The sequence below is a fragment of the Pituophis catenifer genome, unplaced genomic scaffold (genome assembly GCF_029215685.1).
Source record: "Pituophis catenifer annectens isolate HBS135680 unplaced genomic scaffold, rPitCat1.0.hap2 SCAF_11, whole genome shotgun sequence".
Taxonomy (NCBI): Eukaryota; Metazoa; Chordata; class Lepidosauria; order Squamata; family Colubridae; genus Pituophis; species Pituophis catenifer.
In genome coordinates this window covers 3,417,726-3,436,353 of record NW_027256891.1, presented here as the reverse complement: position 1 = coordinate 3,436,353, position 18,628 = coordinate 3,417,726, and positions in this window count along the sequence as shown.

The following is an 18,628-nucleotide window of genomic DNA, read 5'->3' as shown; positions in this document are numbered from 1 at the left end:
AAGGGCAGTGAGGATTTTTTTTTAATCCCTGATGCTCAGACCTTATTTTTTTCAATTGGACTGTCCTTGTTTAACAAGAGACCCCACCTAGAAGTAAAGAGAAATTTTCTGATAGTGAGAACAATTAATCCATGGAACAGCTTGCCCCCTGGAATTGTGGGTGCTTCTCACTGGAGGTTTTCAAGAATAGATTGGGCAGCCAATGGGATGGCAGAAGGCTCCTGCCTTGAGCAGGGGGTTGGACTAGAAGACCTCTGAGGTCCCTCCCAAGTCTGTCATTCTATGATTTGTGATATTTCATGGTGGTGGGTGCTGTGTTGTAGCATTTTGGTGGCAGCTGGAAAGACAGTTGCAGGGACCCTGCAACGTGACTCACAGTTTTGTGGAACTTGGTATGTGGAGACGTTTGGCAATTTTCAGGAGAAGGGAGGGTGCTTGGCTGGACAGAGGGAGACAAACTGACTATTAAAAAAAAAAAACTTGTGAGGAAAAACTAGGAAAAAACAAGGTAAGAAGCTTGTGGCTACCCTCGTTGTTCTCTCCACTCTGCTCCACTGGAGTCATGCTGGGCCTTTGAAGTTCCACATCCATCTTTTCACCTGGAAGGATGGTCTCTGCCACCTTTGAAGAATTATGGCCATACTGTGAAGGAAACAGTGCCAGCTGGCTGAAGGCAATTTAGCCCCTATGCGATGTGTCCTTTTCACCTGGGTAAAAATGGATTCCCTCTTGCTATCAGCCCCAAACAGGATTGATTCCACAAACAGTCACTAGTTTGCCATTTGCGGTTTGTGTTCTCTTGCACACTTTTCGCTGGTGGCTCCTTTTTCAGGCAAAGTTGGGTTTAGGGTTCCTCTGTTGGCTGCTGCTGTTGCCTGTTGTGACTCCGACTCCCGAGCCTGTCCTCATGGAGGAAGAGGACTCAGAAGGTGAGGGGGAGGAACAGACAAGGCCTCCCTCTCCAGGACCCTCCTCTCTGGCAATGCCTCATGTTCCATCTGAAGGCCAGGAGGAAGGCATTTCGGAGCACCCATTGATAGAGAGTGATAATAATGAATCCTGGCTTGATCCCAGGCAGCATTGGAGGGAGAAGCGTGCACAGCAAAGGAAGAGGCGTGGGAGGGCCAGGGATTGAGCTGAGTCACTGAGCCATGCCCCACAAGGGATAAAAGGGGGCGTGATTGCTCGGCAGGCTTTGTGAAGGACAAAAGTTTAAACTCTAAAGAGTCACATCGTGAATCCTGCACTTTGGCTCAGATATATTTTGGACTAAACTCTTGTGGATAATTTGTCGCTCTGGAAACGGACTGCAGATAAGGCCTCTCCTGCTTTTTGGGAGTACTAATTGGACTGGGCAGGCGTTTTACAGTTAGCTGCCAGAACTCTTGTTTGCCAGGAATTCTGGTCTGTTTATACAATAAATTATTGGCAGGCGTGTTTGATACTGCATTTGTCTGTGTGAGGAAGGGGGACAGAACAGTTGCCCTTCCAGGAGTCCTTAAATGGCAGCAGCAGGCAGGCCATGCAGAAGTCAGTAACAGTAACAGATTTGGAAGGGACCTTGGAGGTCATGTAGCCCAACTTCTCACACAGGAGGCCTAAACTATTTCTGACAAATGTGGGTGCCCCATCACCGGAGGCTTTTAAAAAGAGATTGGACAACCATTTGTCAGAAATAGTATTCAAATTGCCTTCGACTTCTGAAGGCAATTTGTTCCACTGGTTGATTGTTCTCACTGTTAGGAAGTTTCTCCTTAGTTTTAGGTTGCTTCTCTCCTTGATTAGTTTCCATCCATTGTTTCTTGTCCTGCCCTCAGGTGCCTTGGAAAATAAGTTAACCCCCCTCTTTCTTGTGGCAGCCCTTCAAATATTGGAAGACTATTATCATGTCATCTCTGGTCCTTCTTTTCACTAGACAAGGTATACCCAATTCCTTCAATTGTTCTTTGTTCTTTGCTTCTAGGCCCCTAATCATCTTTGCTGCTCTTCTCTGAACTCTTACCAAAATTTCAACATCTTTATTATATTTGGGTGACCAAAACTGGATGCCTGATGTTGGGCTGTCCTGAAGAAGATCACCCAAGAGCTTCTCCATTGCCAACTTCTACTCTGCCTGTTGCAATGGCAACACAGAACTGGTGGCTGTGCTGGCTCCTGTGGGCTGCTCCATGGGAATTTCAGAGCAAGCTAGCAAAGAAGGAAGGAAAGTGGGTGTCTAACCAATTCATGCATGGAGGTCTTGGGAACCTGGAGAGGACTGTGCTACAAAGAATGGTCATGAGTTCCCTTTCCCTGATGCTGGAAATGGAGCATCATTCTCTTCTTCTGTGGAAAAAGTTCAGCCTCTCCTTTTCAAAAAGCTGAATCTAAGAGCTCATCCGAGGGAGGGAGGGAGGGAGGGAGGGAGGGAAGTCTCTTAATTGTTGATGCTCCACACATATTGGCATGTGGTACCTGGTTGTCTTTGGAGACAGTAAAAGTCTCCACTGACTCTCCAGACTTCTCTTGTGCTGGCATCATCTTGTACTTGTATCAGAAGTCCAGTTCCGTTGTGCTGTCCATTCATCCCAAGATTCTTTGCATCATGGGTGTTGAAGTGTTGTAGGTTGCATAAACAGTCTTACAGAATACAAAATAGCAGAGTTGAAGTCTTCTAGTCTAACTCTCTGGTCAAGCAGGAGATCCTATAGCATTCTGGACAAATGGATGTCCAGTCTCTTCTTAAAAACCTCCAGTGTTGGAGCATTCACAACTTCTGAAGGCAAGCTCTTCCACTGGTTAATTGTTCTCCTTAGTTCAGGACATTTCTCCTTAGTTCTAGGTTGGATCTCTCTTTGTTAAGCTTCTATTCGTCCTGCCCTCAGGTGCTTTGGAGAATAGGTCGACCTGCTCCTCTCTATTATAGCCCCTCAATTGTTGTTTCTAAAACATGTTTGTAAACTGCCCAGTAGCCTTGAAGTAATGGGCAGCAAATGAATATAATAAATAAAAAATAAATAAACATTGGAAGACTGCTATCATGCCACTCCTAGTCCTTCTCTTCATTAGACTAGACATACTTCAGCCCTATTGTGTTCATAGGAATAAAAATAATTTGGAATGAAAGCTACATAATATTAATGTATCCTAAAATTGCAGATGATTTGGACAGGAACATGTTGATATCATCAATGTTAATAAGCCCATTTGTGTAAATCTATGATGGAAACAGGAGGGATTCCACAAGGCTGCCAGGAAGTCATAGGAGAATTCTGGAGTGCCAGAATTAAACTATTATCCTGAATGCTCTATTTTCTTTTTAAATATTGGGGCTTGTGGAACTTAAAAGTCTTCCTTTGTTTTGCTCAGTTGGAATAAACTTTTGTTCTGCTTGAGCAGTGGGGAGCAGGAGAAACATTCTTGAATGCAGAGGATCAAATTTTCAAGAACGAGGCCTTGTGAGCTGGCTTAGGTTCACCTGTGTTCTTTCCAAATCTTCCGCTGGTGGTGGAGGCATCAGCTAGCCCATATTCAGAGCTCTCCCTCTCTCTCTCTCTCTCTCTCTCTCTCTCTCTCTCTCTCTCTGTGTGTGTGTGTGTGTGTGTGTTGAGAGCAGGAAAAGGCTCTCCTGAGACCACCAGGACTGAGTAAAGAGTTCTCCCATGCAACTTTCCCTTAACTCCAGAGCAGAACCCATCTATCCAATACACCAGTTTGAGCTGGGATGCACCCTCTGCTCTTGGGAAGGCAATCAACACCACAACCCTGGAGAGTGTTTCTCTTCTCTTCTCTTCTCTTCTCTTCTCTTCTCTTCTCTTCTCTTCTCTTCTCTTCTCTTCTCTTCTCTTCTCTTCTCTTCTCTTCTCTTCTCTTCTCTTCTCTTCTCTCCTCTCCTCTCCTCTCCTCTCCTCTCCTCTCCTCTCCTCTCCTCTCCTCTTGTCACCGATGCCAAGTCCATGAAAGAAGCTGTGGTGGGTCTTGGCTCTGCTAGACAAGGGAGCGGGCAAGAGGGTCTCTTTGGGACCCAGGAGGCTCTCTAGCACTCAAACCCTCTGAGATGTCCAGGCAGGGGGCATTTCTTTAATGTCTTGATGCTTCTATGAGAACCTGTCCTTTTTATCCCACTCTTCCCTGCCTGCTATGCCTGATGAAATTTCAGGCAATTCTCACATTTTGCACATTAACAAATGGTAAAACCTGTAAACTCATCTTTTCTCAGCAGAAGTGTCGGAAATTGAGCAGAAAATGTGTGGAGTGACTTTGTGGTCTTCAAACTCCACATAGGTCTGTGGGTGGATGGGAGGGATGCAAACTCTGAGTAGGCCGTCCCACCTGACTTGGGTGAGAGCAGCCCCAGTTTTCTTCCCATGCAGCGTCTCTCTCTTGGACTGATAGGCCACCCTCCAATTCTCACACCAGCCGAGGGGCGTGTGGCACCAATGTACACCCCTCCCCAAGGAACTTTCATTTTCCTAGTTGTGAATTGGCTTCCCAGGGTGCCAGGCTGGACAAGAGGGCGAACAGGCAGTTGTGTATTTGAGAGATATATGCTCCCAGAGTTTCAACTGCAGCTGTGCTTGTGCAGACAAGTCCGCTCTTTTCCACACTCCCAGTCTTGTTTGTTGTGTCATCCCTTGGTGCCACAGAGGGTCTTCTCGGAGAGGCTGCTCCCCTGGAAAGAGCCCTTGAGCCCTTGCCCTGCCCTTCTCCGACTGCCCCTCCCTGGGCCGAAGTTCAGAGTCCGAACTCATTGGCTGGCCTGCTGCGCCTCCTCCTTTACAGGCAAACAGCCATCTTTCCTTTCCCTCTTGATACCCCATAAAGGCCGAGGGAGGGCTTGCAGCACCTCCTGAAGCTCCCCAGGGGTTAAGGGGAGGCTACTGTTTAGGCCCGTCAAAGAAACTCAGGCTGCATTTGTACAAATGTCTTGGGATTGGTGTTGTGTTGGTAGGTCTTGGTGTTTTGTTTCTTCCATCTGGGCTGCCTGCTGGTTCTCCTCGAGAGAGTCTCCATTTTTTGATGTCCTTTCCCAAATTGTGCTGTCTAAAATGGATACGTTGGTCTAGATATGACCTGACTAGTCCTGATCGTAGAGAAGGAATGACCCTGACACTGCATTCCTCTTCATGTAGCCTAGGGAATCCTTTGTGTTTTTGACAGCTGAATCCCTCTGTTGGCAAATGTTCTGATTGTGATCCAATGAGACACCCAGATCCTTTCTGTATTTCAGTGCTGGTCCCATCGTTCGGTATTTGTGCCTTCGATTTTTTTCTACTCAAGTGCAGATTTTTGCATTTCTCTCTTCTCAACTTCATCTTGAGCGTTTCCGCTCATTGTTCCATCTTGTCAGGATTTTCTGAACTTTACTGTTCCCCCATCTTTGTGTCATCAGTTATGTTTTTAATCCTCTATGCAAATTATAAATAAATGAGAAACAAACTGGGCAAGACAGCTAAGATTGGATTTCATCTCTGATTCTATGGTGTGTTGAGCAGCACCAGACATGATAGAGAAACTTTACAGGTCCAGCACTTCCTTCTAGGCCAGTGTTTCTCAACCTTGGAAGCTTGAAGATGGGTGGACTTCAACTCCCAGAATCCCCCAGCCAGCGCTGCTGGCTGGGGGATTCTGGGAGTTGAAGTCCACCCATCTTCAAGCTTCCAAGGTTGAGAAACACTGTTCTAGGCTGACATGGACTCATGTCTGTATATTAGGTAGACCAGTGGTTTTCAACCGGTGGTCCATAGATCCCTGGGGACCTGCAATGTCATCACAGGGGGCTTGAAGAAATGTTGCGATTTAAATCTTGAGTTACATTTTGGGGGCCCGTGGCCACAAAAGGTATTTAAAGGGGGGGTCCATGGTGAAGAAAGAACCACTATTTAGCTAGCTCTGTGTCCATCCAATAACAGCTTAGTCCAGCCCATTGTTTTGTGATTTTCTCTCCTAGAATGTCCTGATAAACTTTGTTGAATTCTTTGCTGAAATCAATTTCCATGATGCTCACTGCATTCCATGGACAACCAAAGTGATATGGAAAGTTTGGTTTGGCATGATAGACTCTTGACAGATCCATGCCAAGCACATCATTCTTTCCTGAATGCTTTCAAACCAGCTGCTTAATTACCACTTGCAGAATTTTGTCCAGTATTGCGATCAAGCTGACTAGTGTGTAATTGTTTGACCTTTTTATTTCCTCTTTAACCCCCCCCCCCAAAAAAAACCAGAAGGCCCTTTGCCTTCTGTAAGCCTCTGAAATGATGCCTTCTTCTATGTCCTTCGAACATTACAGCAAATGGTTCCAAGACAGCATCTACCAGTTCTTTCCAAACTCTTGGATACAGTTGCCCTGTTTTGGAAGCTTCAACTCATTCGCAGCATCCAGCCTCCCATTTACATGAAGCGAGGGATTGCAAGAAGAAAAGGAAGGAGAAGGAGTTTTGCTTAAATGAGATAATGCAGCCCAGCCCAGCCCAGATGTGAAAGATGTTGGAAGAAAGCATTTCCAAGATGTAAATTTCCTGGACTTTAACTGGGGCTGGGAATGTCCACTTGTGGTTTTCAAGACTCTGTTTTTACCAAAACCAACATTCAAGAGACCTTCCTAACCCAGAGTCCTTCCTGCTTCCTTGGCTTTGCCAACCATGTGGGGCCTGACCTTGAGTTGCCCTCCTTTGTTCCTCCTTGGTCCATCCACTTGAAGAGCCCTCTCCTTTAGGTAAAGGTACAAGGCGAGGAGGAGGTCAGGAGCTCTGCCTTTGCCCTATCCCCATGACTTCCCTGCCATCACTTCCTTGGTCTTCCTTTCACTACCTCGGGAACTTAAAAGGCCATTTTGTTCTCTGTCGAGCCTACGCTTAGGGCTTTCCCATCTTCTGATCTTCAACCTGATGGTGTGACTGTCCACACAGCCTTGTCTACTCCCATCTGCAACAGCAAGAAGGTGGCTCCAGGGTGGCTGGTCAGAGTCCAGAGAAGAAACTGAGGGACAAATGGGGATTGATTCTGGTCTGCAGACAATTGCCAGACAATTCCTTTGAAGCTTTTGACCAGGGTGCATTTTGGCAACGGAAGAACAGCCTAAAAACGGAGATACAAAGTTTTGTTTAAATTGGAATAATCCCCTACATCCCTATTATCTAAAAGTGTACCTATCTACAAGTTTTATTGGTCTCTTTCTATTTAGTCTAAGGCAAATTAATTGATTTAATTTATACTTATGGTGGGGTGTGATGCCACCCTAGTTCAATTCAATGGATCAACCAAGACTTTTTTGGACAATTGGCTTATCTATTACTCAAATATTTAAAAGCACTCAGAACAGAAGGATTCCTCCCCCCCCCCTTTATTATCTTTAACTTTGGAGAAGAGATTTTGCAGAACATACATAGCAATCGTATGGAATCTCTGCCACTCTCCAGTAGGGCTAAATGTCTTTATAGTCTTTATAGTACAGACTTCAAATAAAGCAGCAATTAAAGCTGTAATAGACTACAAACAGCTGTAAAATCAGCCCAAGAAACAGATTTTTTTTTTTTTTTTTTTTTTACAAAAACTATAAAGGAATCTGACCCGCATACAAATCTGTTGAGGTTTATTTCCAAAGAACTGGCACTGGCCATGGTCTACGTGATTGTGTGCTGGTTCAGGCTTGGCTCAGTACGTGAACCCAGGAGCCACTAAGAGACCCTCACAACAATTGTGCTTCTGCCTTGTGCAATCGGAGTCATTCATTCAAGGTCCTTGCACATGGAGAGCTGGCTTCAGTTTCAGGCCTCCAAGACTTTGACATGTTCCCCAGGCTCAGCTCCATTAATGAACATAGAACACAGAATAATAGAGTTGGAGGTCTTCTACTCCAACCCCCCTCTTGAGGAGACCCTATACCATTCGGGTCTCCTCAAGACAAATGGCTGCCCAGGCTCTTTTTTAAAGCCTCCAGTGATAGAGAACCTACAACTTCTGAAGGCAGGCTGTTCCACTGGTTGATTGCTCTCACCGTTAGGAAATTTCTCCTTAGTTCTAAGTTGGATCTCTCCTTGGTTAGTTTCCATCCATGACTAATGACTAATGCTGGTGTTATATTGTTATAATTATTTATTATAAGGTGTGCATTTTATTATTTAGTGATACATTTTATTATTTCAATATAGTGGTATTGATAAACTATTGAGTAGAGATTATAAGACAGTCCTCAATTACAAGGGAGCCTGCCCATTGCAGTTGCAAGTTGTGATGGTTGTTAGACTGTGTAAGGAAGAGAGTGGACTGCTTTGTCCTTGGGCTGCACATCCCAAAAGTGACCACCATTTTGGCACAGCCACAAGAAAGTACGGCCATTCGGATAACGGTGGCCACTTCAGGGATGCAGCCATGTAGTCCAGGGATGCTGAGGGATAGAGTGGCCTGGTCTCCTTCTCCAACATGAGGTCCAGAGCTCTAGAGATCTTCAAAAGGTAAGTGCACAATAGGTGATGAGGGGAGGAGAGTGTGGGACCCAACAAGGCCTGTGGAGACGCAGTGGAGCAAGATCAGATTACACGGGGCTGCCCTTGAAAAGCATCCAGAGGTTTAATTAGTTCAGAATGAGTGGCCCACATAGTTTTACACAGATTCATCATTCAAATGTGTACATGTGTCACCTTTCCTGTGGGAGCTGCATTGGCTGCTGATTTGCTTCCAGATACAATTCAAGGTTATGACCTTTAAAGCCCTTCATGCAGTGGTGGGTTGCCCCCGGTTTGGACCGGTTCGCAAGAACTGGTAGTAAAACCAGCAAGAGGCCCCGCCCTCCGCCCCAGATGTCATCATCGGCGATCTGTGCATGCAATCCCATTGCGAACTGGTAGTAAAGGTAAGTAGAACCCACCCCTGTCTTCATGGCTTGGGACCAGGTTAACTGAAGGACTCTCTTCTCTTGGTCACATCTACTGGACCTACCACAATATGGAGGCAGGGAGTGTCCCCTCCCCAAGGAGGTACGTCTGGCAGGACCCAGAAGAAGGGCCTTCTCTGTGGTGGTCCCCTCCCTTTGAAACATCATCCCTGCAGAGATTAGACTGGCCCCCACCTTGACATACTTTCACAAGGCCCTAGAGACCTGGTTTGCCAATGGGCTTGGGGAACCCAGAGTGGGATGGTGCCCATCAAAGTGGCTTGTTCGGTTGATTGTTGAAGGATAGGTGGTTATTGTTTTTACTGTTTGCATATTGGGTTTTTATTTTTTGTAAACTGCCCTGAGTCACCGAGAGCGAGTTTGAAAGTTTGAAAGTTTATTAGATTTCTATACCGCCCTTCTCCCAGGGGACTCGGGGCAGTGTACAGCCATATTAAAACACATACATTTATAAAATTTAAAACCAATTAAAATCAAATATATAAAATTTGGCCCTCAAATTAAAACACACATACGCCCATTTAAAATTCATATTAGGCCAGTTCGGCTTGCTGAAACAAAAGAGTCTTAAGGGCATGGCGAAAGGTACACAGGTCGGGGATCATACCAACCTCTAGGGGCAGCTCATTCCAGAGGGCAGGTGCCCCCACAGAGAAGGCTCTCCCCCTGGGTGTCGCCAGTCGGCATTGTTTGGCCGACGGCACCCTGAGGAGCCCCTCTCTATGGGAGCATATTGGCCGGTAGGAGGTTGTTGATGGCAGAAGGCGGTCTCATATATACCCCGGTCCTAAGCCATGGAGCGCTTTAAAGGTGGTGACCAACATCTTGAATCGCACTCGGAAGACCAACGGGAGCCAATGCAGCTCGCACAGGAGGGGTGTTACATGGGTGCGCCGAGTCGCACCCATAACCACCCATGCGGCCACATTCTGGACCAGCTGGAGCCTCCAAGTGCTCTTCAAGGGGAGCCCCATGTAGAGAGCATTGCAGTAGTCCAGACGGGATGTGACGAGGGCATGAGTGACCGTGCGCAGGGCATCCCGGTCCAGAAAGGGACGCAACTGGCGTATCAGGCGAACCCGATAGAAAGCTCCCCTGGCCAGGGCCGTCATGTGATCTTCCAAAGACAGCCATGCATCCAGGAGAACACCCAAGTTGCGAGCCCTCTCTGAGGGGGCCAAGATCTCGCCCCCAATAGTCAGCGATGGAACCAGCTGACTATACCAGGACGCCGGGAGCTATAGCCACTCAGTCTTGGAGGGGTTGAGTTTGAGCCTGTTTCTCCCCATCCAGAGTGGGTGGCCATATAAATTCTCTAAATAATTAAGTAAATAAGTGAGCAGCATGGTGGCCTAGAGGTGAAGACTCTCACCTCCCACTTAAAAGGTTGAGAGTTCAATCCTAGGAAGCGGCAGATATTTCTCTATCAGAGCGCAAGGAGAAAATATCTGCCCCAAACTCCATGTAGGTGTCAGGAAGGGCATCCGGCCAGTGAATGCTCAGCTCCATTCAGTCGTCTCGAATAAAAGGGTTGTAAAAAAAAGGAAAAAAAGGAAATAAGTGAGTAAATGGACGGGAAGAGAAGCAGGGGGACTGCTGCAGCATCCAAACAGTTGATCCTAAGGGTGAATGACCACAAGGACACTGCAGCAGCCTTAACTTCAAAATGAGGTCAGAGGTAGCTTGGGATGGGGTCTGTCATAACTTCAAACAGTCTCTAAGTAGCCAGTTGTAAGTTGGGGACTACTTATATTAACTCTCTAATTTTTGGATAACTTTGAAGATAGAGAAAAAGAAGAAGTTTATATCAGTATTAACTTGGCCGTTCCAGTTTGTCTGAAGCCAGCTACGACCACCATGGAATGATGATCTTCTGATTCCTAGACAAAATATTCCTCTCAGCAGGCTGAGATCCAAGTAGTCCAGCAACAGCCATTCACTGGGTGTCCAAGGAAAAGCTGCAGGAAACCCCTCGAAGGGGGCCGGATGAGGCTTACCTGGCGTTTCCTGGATTCTCTTCCACAAGGTTCCAACTTTCTTTTGGGATCCGAATCTCCCCAGCTGTGGCTTCTTACTTTCTTTTGTTTAAACAGAACTCTAAGCCTTCCCAACTGACTTTGAACTGTGAAGAGAGGAAAGGTGGTTGCGTACCCAAGGGCAGGATAGCAATCTGATGGCAGCCACTGTGAAGTGAAACGCAATTCAACGCCAGCAGTTACACCAAAAGTTTACTTTTATAAATAACAAAACTTTGCTAAAGAAAAACAATTCTGGTTTGCAGAAGCCTCCAAATGCAAGAAAGCCCCCAAGGCTATTCTGATGTAGACATGCTCAGACAACGGAATACCTTTAGGTGAATCATAAATATATTAATATATTATTTATTCTGGAACAACGTAGCAGGATGCTTAGGAAATGCAGCTGGGTCTCTTCTTAATGGTGCCAGTGAAATTGGCACTAGCCTGGTGAAACTGGAAAACAGTCCAACTTCCTAGGGGGAATATACATGTAATATGTATAAAATTAACGTAAACAATATATATATATATAAAAGTGGATTTATATAAGGATCCTTTTGTGGTACTTTGCTCAATTCTTTCTTGAAGCCCCTTTAGGTTTGTGTCTTCTGGCATCCAGCCGCTGTTGGAGAGGAAACAGAAAGAAGAAGAAGGTTTTCTCCTCTGATATTTTCCAAGGTAAAGTGCAGATGATCGCTTGGGAAAGCTAGTTTGGTGAATTAAATTCTGGCCAACTCAGGAGTGTGATGAACACTGATGGATTTTTTAGTAGCTGCGAAGTTATGAATGAACATGTGTTGGAAAGGGGCTTTAAGAGGAACCAAGACTTGGCTTGTTTCTGGGATTTGAATTGAGCGTTCCAGAGATCAGACTCACAGGCAGTAGCATCTTACAGGACTAGAACACAGAACGTGGAATAACAGGGTGGGAAAGGACCTTGGAGGTCTTCTAGCTCAACCCCCTGCCCAACCCCCCCCCCCCACAGCATTGACATACAGCATTTCCTTTTCCTCCTGGTCTTAAAAATTAACCGGGGCTTGACTTTTCAAACCATAAGTTGAATTTTCCCATAGCATCTAGCAAGCTCTTTAGAATCAAGTTAACACAAGCAAGGAAAAATTCTTGAAAATTATGTTTAAAACATAATTGTGTATGTGTCTTGTCTTTGTGTTTGTGTTTGTGCATGTGTCTTAAATCACTAATTAGTCTGAACGGTGGGTGGAGTGAGTGTATAAAAACACGCCTCCTGTGGAGCTAGCCTGCAGAATGCCATCCAGCCCCCTTTCTGGCCTGATGTGTTTTTGTAGGAAATGACCAGGCGGTGCCCGAGGGAGTGGTCAAGCACATCAGCAGTCTGGAGTCACTACGCACCCAAAAGAGACCCAAGTCAGCCTCCCTTTGAAGTCCATTGACCAGGGATGAAATCCAGCAGGTTCTGTCAGGTTCTGGAGAACCGGTAGCAGAAATTTTGAGCAGTTCAGAGAACCAGCAAATACCACCTCTGGCTGGCCCCCGACTGGGGTGGGAATGGAGATTTTGCAGTATCCTTCTCCCAGAAGTGGGAAGGAAATGGGGATTTTGTAGTATCCTTCACCTGGAGTGGGGTGGGAAAGGAGATTTTGCAGTATCCTTCCCCTGCCACGTCCACCAAGCCCACACCCACCAAGCCACACCACACCCACCAAGCCACGCCCACAGAACCAGTAGTAAAAAAATTTGGATTTCACCATTGCCATTGACTCTTACCTGGTGCCAGTTTGCCTTGACCATTACTTGATCAGATTCTTGTGTCTAGGTTGCATGGGATAAACTCACAGTGCTTTTGACCTCTATCCTGGCTCCTGATTTCCTGCACCTGACAGTTTCTGCTGAGTCCCCGCCAAAGACGAGCCGAGCCAAGCAGCCAGCGTCTTCAGAGTCAGGAAGAGGAAGATCATGAGGAAGCTTTCGGGACTTGGATCCTTCTTCATGCTTGACTGCCCCAACAACAGTTCTTGTGGCCAGAGTTCAGTTTGTCCTCACATCCTGAAGAGGCAGATTTCCCTGGTCATGGTAGCTTGACTGAACTCTCCACACCCTCACTGAGGACCCTGGTAAACTCGAGGGGGTCAGCTGAGGCACTCTGCAGTTTGGAAGCATTGTGGTTTTTTCTTGTCAAGGTGAGGCAACAACTTTTTCCCTGTGAAAGAGACACCCCTGTGGCTCCTCTGGCCCTTCCTTAGAAACAGTGAGCTTTTATTGCTTCATCAGGCAGCTTTGAAGGGGCTCCCCCCATGAAGCTTCACCAAAATGAAGAGCCCCTATCAAGTTTTGAATTTACATTTCTGCTTTTCCTTGAAATGTCTAAGCCATCAGTTTCCTTGAGGATTCCCCAAATTCACTTTGAATGCTGCTTTAGGCAAAATTTCTGAGTCAGACATATTTCGGCTAAACACCCATTTTCCCCTCTAGTATCCAGAGCAGGGGTCTCCAACCTTGGCAACTTTAAGCCTTGGTGGACTTCACCAAGCAAAGCTGGCTGGGGAATTCTGGGAGTTGAAGTCCTCCAAGGCTTAAAGTTGCCAAGGTTGGAGACCCCCGATCCAGAGCCGGGACCCCAGGCCAGGAAGGCCATGACAGCAGGAGAGAAGCAGATCTTTGGGGCGGTGGGTGCCCTTTTGGCCAGAGGATGCTCATCCAGAGTCGAGGACAAAGCTTCCCTGCTGACCGAAAGGAAGCCTTGCTTTCACTTCTGGGAAAGTTGCCTTTCAGCAGCGTGTTGGTTAAATATTTGCACAGTTCGTAAAGCTCTTGTTCTTTCTTTCAGGAAGGAAATGAGGAGGCTGCAGAGAAGAGAAAAGAAAAGAGCCCCCCTCCCCACACACACCCGCGATTCTTGTGTAGTTGTGCTCCTCAAGAACCTGGGCTTGGACCTGCCTTTCTTCTCTCCTGACTTCACACTCCGAGGACCCCTGCTGGAAACTTCACAATGCTGTGATTGACAAGATGCAAAATTAGGCCCTCTCCTCCCACGCCAACCTCCTCGCTTGCATCTAGAGTTACTTGCCGCTCGGGGCTCAGTGTGAAATTCCCCTCGCCGGAGCTCATTAAATGGGTCAGTGGCCCTTCCAGCTTCACAAAGGGCTGGTTTTGGCCATCCCATCCGACTCAGTCCCAGGATGTTGTGGAGTAAATGCTTCCAGATGGCTCACCTCAGCATCTCCAGAAGAGAACAGAGGACTAATGGTTCGCAGATCCCACCAGTTCTCATTGTTCACTCGGGGTGTGTGTGTGTGTGTGTGTGTGTGTGTGTGTGTGTGTGTGTTCAGGCTGGGGGGATGTGGGGAGGCTGAGACTGCCTGCCTCTGAAACCAATGGAGACAGAGGGGCCCACGGCTGGCCAGATGCCAGCTTTCCTGCAGGCTGTGTCTGTGGGGCAGCAAAGTCGGTTCCCACTGAGAGGGGTCAAAAGCTGTGGCCTCCCCCAGTGGCCGGGAGAAGATGCCTCCTGGCTTTGCAGGCAATGGCTGCTCTCAAAGAGGGCTTTCCTTCTGACTCGGCTACTGCTGCGCTTCCTGCCGGCTCCCAGAAGCCCTGGGAAGGGAAGGCCTTCAGCAGGGACTCAAGTTGGAAACGGCTCCTCTTCCAACACAAGAGACAACTGCAGAGGCAGATCAGGAGAGTCCAGAGGTTACTTGGCCTTGCCAACTTTGTTGAGCCAGAGAGCCAAGGAGAGATGGAGCCCTTGGAAGCTCCACTTCGTGGCTAGAGGAGCCCAGCGCCCGTGAGAAGTCTCTTCTCTGTGTTCACAACACCTTCACATTATCCTTAATATTATTTGTTTGTGTGACACTTTCTCCCCCATAAAGCGTCTTCTCTGAACCCTGCAATATTTAAATACTGGGAGTCACACTTGGCTGGTGAGTAGCTTCAATCTGGGATCTCTGAATTAAATGCAACACATAATCCAGGGATTCCCAACCTTAGCAACTTTAAGATGGGTGGACTTTAATTCCTATGCTGGCTGGGGAATCTGGGAATTGAAGTCCACCCATCTTAGAGATGCTAAGGTCGAGAAACACCTGTAGTCAATCTGAGGTCTCAGCTGGGGTCCTTTTTGGAGAAGAATGCTCTTGAGACAGTCCTTCATGCCTGCTATGAAACCACAGGCATCTTTGGGAGGAAAAAAAAATAAGGGTAACAAGAGGTGAAACAAAGGACTCAGTTTTCTGCCTCTCCAAGACCTCGGAAGTGAGCAACTGAATCTCCTTACAGGTTTGAGAGGAGGTCAGTCAGCAGCCATTGTATTGATATTTTCTTTTTTCCCCTCCACAAAGGTGTTCTGCGATACTAAGAAGATGGTGTTGGGTCAGGGAGTGGTCTTGGCTTTGCCCACGCTTTGGTGGCAAGTACTGTGAGGACTATGACCTGGGGATAGGGCACAGGGAGTTTGTTGTGCCCACTGCCGGTCAGCTTTTCTGGGTGCCACTGCAGATGTAAAAAGGAGCCGGTAAGTCCTAGAAGGCTACGAGATTTCCTGGGCAAGAGCTGAGCCTTGGCCACCATCTCTTTCCTGGCCTTTCCTGGCCTTGGCCACCACCTCTTTCCCAGTCATACTCGAGGGTGAGGTTGGAATGATGCAAAGCAGCTCCCAACTGAATTCCAGATGAGCTGCTGGAGAGGCTGCTTTGGATTTGACCTTTGGGACCCCCTGCTAAGCTCCCAACCATCCCTTCTTCTGGAAAGCGAAATACCATCAGCTGGCCAGGCCTTTGGCCATGGTGGAGGAATCAAAATAAATGAAATTACCTTTAATTGTGGCCATTAAGCTCCTGAGAATGTCAGCACGAAAAGCCACTTTTAAGCAGGCACCACAATGCCGCTTTATATTAGTCCTTGCTTCCTCCTCTCCTTTTCTTAGCCCTTAACCTCTTCCCTGCCCTGCTGCACACCTTTGTTGCTACAATGCTGTTCTCTTCCCCAAACGTGGGTAGGAAAGACACGATTTTTGTCATGAATTAAAATATAAATTTCCCCCCAAATGCCTTACTGTTAAATTTATAACTTACTAGGAGTTCATGGCAAGACAGGGCACTGCTTTTTATCATTTTCAACCCACGGAGAGAGCTCGCAACTTGGGTGTCCTCCTGGATGCATGGCTGTCTTTAGAAGAGCATATGACGGCTGTGGCCAGGGGGGCTTTTTATCAGGTTTGCCTGATACGCCAGTTGCGTCCCTTTCTGGATCGGGACTCCTTACGCACGGTCACTCAGGCACTCGTCACTTCCCCCCTGGACTACTGCAATGCTCTGTACATGGGGCTCCCCTTGGGGTGCACCCGGAAGCTCCAACTGGTCCAGAATGCAGCCGCGCGGGGGATTATGGGAGCGACGGGGTGCTCCCATTTGACACCCCTCCTGCGTGAGCTGCACTGGCTTCTGGTGGTCTTCTGGGTGTGCTTCAAGGTGTTGGTGGCTACCTTTAAAGCGCTCCATGGCTTAGGGCCTGAGTATCTATGAGACCGCCTTCTACCACCAATAGCCTCCCACCGGCCAGTATGCTCGCACAGAGAGGGTCTCCTCAGGTTGCCGTCAACCAGACAATGTCAGCTGGCGACCCCCAGGGGGAGAGCCTTCTCTGTGGTGGCACCCGCCCTTTGGAATGACCTACCCCCAGAGATACGTACGATCCCGGATCTCCGGACTTTTCGTCGGGCCCTTAAAACTCACTTATTTCATCATTCTGTGCTGGCTTGATCCCATCTTTCGGTTTTAATTCATAATTGATTTTATTGGGGTGTTTTTAAATTGTGGGCCAAAACTATTTAATATCTTTTTAAATTGTTTTAAATTTTGTATACTATGTTTTTACCTTGGCTGTTCACCGCCCTGAGTCCTGCTGGAGAAGGGCGGTATAAAAATCAAACCAAATAAATAAATAAATAAATAATTTTTCTCTACAACAACCCCAAGAGGCAAGTTGAATCGATAGAGTCTGACTGGTCCATGTTTACCCCATCAGCTTCTGTGGCTGTGAGATACGTGAACCTGGGTGTCTCCAGTGCTAGTCAACACCTTCACTTCTATTCCACACTGGTTCATGCTCAGAAGCCTCCTTACTTGTCAGAATGATCTTGGCAAACCACGGATTAAGCAGCAGCCAGCAATGTGCTGAATCTGCCAAAACAGCCAGTGCAATCTTGGGTTGCATCATCGGGGATAAAAGATTGAGATCATTCTTTTTTGAAGCTATTATGTGAAATAACTGTACTAAAATACATACATGCATGAGAAATGAATGGATAGCATACTGGTTAGTGCAACACCTTTGACTCGGGAGACTGAAGCTTGAACCCAGCAGGTATCTACCTTACCAGAAGGGCATCCTTGGACAAATAGCAATGGCGATAGCACTTAGACTTATATACCGCTTCATAGTGCCTTTACAGCCCACTCTAAGTGGTTTACAGAGTTAGCCTATTGCCCCCAACAATCTGGGTCCTCATTTTACAGAACTCGGAAGGATGGAAGGCTGAGTCAACCTTGATCGGTGAGATTTGAACTGCTGAACTGCAGCTAGCAGTCAGCTGAAGTAGCCTGCAGTACTGCAGTCTAACAACTGTGTCACCTCGGCTCTAATGCCTCTAACTTTTCATCTCCCTAGCACAAATATGAGAGTGGCTCAAACCAGGAGAGTCATGATGGCTCGGACAATCTGATGATAAACGGGCTATGGATGAGACAAGGGAACCTGGAATCGATGAATGCAATTACAATAGCAGACCTAATGAGAGGAGATATACGAACCATATATGAGATTTAAAGCCATTGTCCTGGATGAAAGCCGGGGCATCCAGAGGACATCAGCAAGATGGCACCCAAAGATGAGCTGCTGAGAGAACGCCTGAGGCCGCAGCAGATGTGGGAGGAAGATCAGGCAGAAGGCATGCCATGGCAAGACGAGAACCTGCCTGGAATGTACCATCGACAGATGGGTGAGATGGCAGATGTTGGGAAATGCTATCGGCGGCTGCAAAGGGCTGGATTAGAAGAGAACTGAGGCCCTGATCATAGCAGCACAAGAGCAGACACTAAGCACCTGATTCATGGAATCAGGGATCTACCACACTAGACTGGATCCAAGATGCAGACCATGCAGAGAGGCCTCAGAGACAGTCCAAGGTGCATACACTCTACGTACACAACCAAGTAGCTGGCATTGGGTACAGGAACATCTGTGGAGAATATGGGCTAGACCCTCCTGAGTTTAAATGGGAGAACCCACAGGAGATCATGGAGAATACGAAAGCTAAGATCCTGTGGGACTTCCAGATCCAGATCCAGGCAGGGAGGCACTGGCCAATCAACCAGATATTGTGGTAGTAGACAAGGCCCAGAAGACAGTGGAGGTGATGGACAGAGCAATGCCAAGTCAGCAGCTGCCCCTTTGAAAGACCCAAGGGGGGCTATTGGGGTCTCAGGGGAACCTCTTTCCAAGGGCAGATGCCCTCCAGGGGTCCCAAGAGATGACATGGTCTAACGGAAGGAACCCGAAGCATGCCAACCATGTCAGATTGGATCAGCAGGGCACTTATGATGGAGACAGGCCGCCCTTCAGAAAACCAGGCGCTCAGGTAATTAGGCTCATCACCTGGAAGTGAGAGGAACACGGCCAATTTTGTGATGCCTTTAAAGGAGAAAAAAAGAGAAGGTCCACTTTATTGGTATAGTAGGCATGCCTTGGATCTAAAATGTGT